Source organism: Photinus pyralis, unplaced genomic scaffold (assembly GCF_008802855.1).
Source record: "Photinus pyralis isolate 1611_PpyrPB1 unplaced genomic scaffold, Ppyr1.3 Ppyr1.4_LG10, whole genome shotgun sequence".
Classification (NCBI taxonomy): domain Eukaryota; kingdom Metazoa; phylum Arthropoda; class Insecta; order Coleoptera; family Lampyridae; genus Photinus; species Photinus pyralis.
Genome location: NW_022170250.1, coordinates 4,053,431 through 4,055,621, shown reverse-complemented (window position 1 = coordinate 4,055,621; position 2,191 = coordinate 4,053,431).

The window sequence follows — 2,191 nt, the reverse complement described above, 5'->3', positions numbered from 1 at the left end:
CAGCCAGCCAAAGTGAGATTAAAAGCTACTTTTTACAAAAAAAAATTTTTGCAAAAATGCGCTAAAAAAAGGAAAACTATTATAACGATTTCAAAATGTGGGTTTGCGCGCATGCGCATTGTCAAAAATTTGGTTTAACGCATGCGCAATGCCAATTTTCCTTATTTACGAAAGCATTTAAATCAAATTTGATAGGTTACATAGGCCCTTGGAATAAAAACAAATCTAATTTTGGTCAGTATTTGTTGTGATTAGTTTGAGTGTACTCGTTATCGGATTAATCTAAATTACTAAGGCCTCTGCTTGCATAATTATTTTATGTATGTATGTAATTAGGCTCTTTACTCATAAAAGGGTACAGGCGTACTTTCCTTAGAAATGTATATGAATTACGTATGAGATTACGAGTTATTAGTACTAATGACTGAAGGTACCTTCTTGTCTTAAGTGTTACAAAGTTTGTCGATTAATTAGATTTAGGGGTGTTGAGCGCTATGCCTGCTGAATGTGCATTTGTGTGTGCAGTTAGATACTGCTTGTATTTAATTGGGATAGGTTAGTGGACCCGACCACGTTGGAAGGTCTTCTATCTCACAGGGCGTACTCTTGAATTTAGAAACCACCGCGAAAGGATTGTAGCGGGACGATACATACATTTTTGAGAGTTGGCAACCATGCAATTTCTAGGTGGGAAAAAGCTGCCTGCGCCATCTAAAAAGCAAGAACGGGAGTTACGTGGATCATCATGTCTTGAATGGCGGTCGTGAACGCGTCGCTCCATAAATGTTTGTTGTTATTTTGTGTTATTTAATATAGGTAGTAATTTTTGCATTTCTTTATATCGTATTTGTGTTTTGTATGCCGCATTTTATATTTTTTTTGTGTTTGAATCTTTGTTTTTGAAATTTACTTGGTTTAACCGCAATGCAGAATCATATGTGTGATACCGTTATGCTATTGTTTGTAATTGTTTACGTTTTTGGTGTAATGTTTGCTTAATTTATGTTTATTGATGTTGATTACTTGGTCTTGTCCCTGAAGTAACATTCATGTAAGTTAATAAGTTTTGATAATTTGTTTTAATATGTGGAAATTACCGATTCGTTTGATGTATGTACTGACTTGTTTGTTACTAACAATTTTCTCCGTGAATGAAGCAGTCACGGGGGTGGTAAAAACTGTAACCATTTGAAGTACGCCACCTAATTCCGTGATTATCTTCGAGATTCAACTGTAGGCTCGAACCCCCGAAACCAGGGGCGGGCTACCCATCTTGCAAGAGCGGGATTACACTAATCAAAGCTCTTCCGTTTAGAATCTATGTGCGATATATGAATGGCGATTCAATAATTTCCACATATCTTGTTTTTAGTTAAATTTGTCTACAAGGCCATGTAATTTTCCAACTTGCTTTTAACAAAAGGACTTTATTGCGCCAAAGATGAGTCCCATCCTGTACTCTTAACCCTTTCTCAGAATTTAGGTACCTGCTCCTAACTGACCCATTGTTCCCAAAAACTTGCTTTTAACCTTGAGTGTAACCAACATTGTGTATATGCATTTACTATCTTTGTTAACTACTGCTTAAACTTTTACAAAATATTTTGGACTGTATTAATCAAACTGCGAGGTTTTTCTTACGTCGTACTCTTTTTACTCTTAGCAGTTACTTTTGCGAGAGTACGACACCTTTTGACTTTGCTTGTTTTGTTTATATTTATGTTCATCAACTAAATTTCCGGGTTTTCACAATCTTAATAATTACGATCATTATTAAACAAACTTTTCACAATTTCAGTGTTTTATTTTACGTTCCTTCCCTACTGTGTTTCAGGTCAAAGCGTTGTCTACAACTAACGTAAGGGGGCCCTGCCTTAGATTTTTGATCACGTGACACTTTTCAAATTTAAGCGGGATCTTGTTTCGGGTGGCCATTTTTAAACGTTGCCGGATTGATTTTAGTTCCGTGTTCTTGTAGTGTGAAGTTTGGGGGTTAAGTACACTACAGAATAAATCGATTCCCTTTGAAATAAGATGTTCCTCAATTTTTATAACTTTGCCGCCCCTGTTTTTTGGCTAACTATTAAAGATCGAAAATAAGCTCTCCAATTACTGAGGAAGGGATCACAACTAAAGAGAAGGGGTGCGTTTTAAGAAAAGAAGAGGATGTAAATTATGCGTTAGACATACA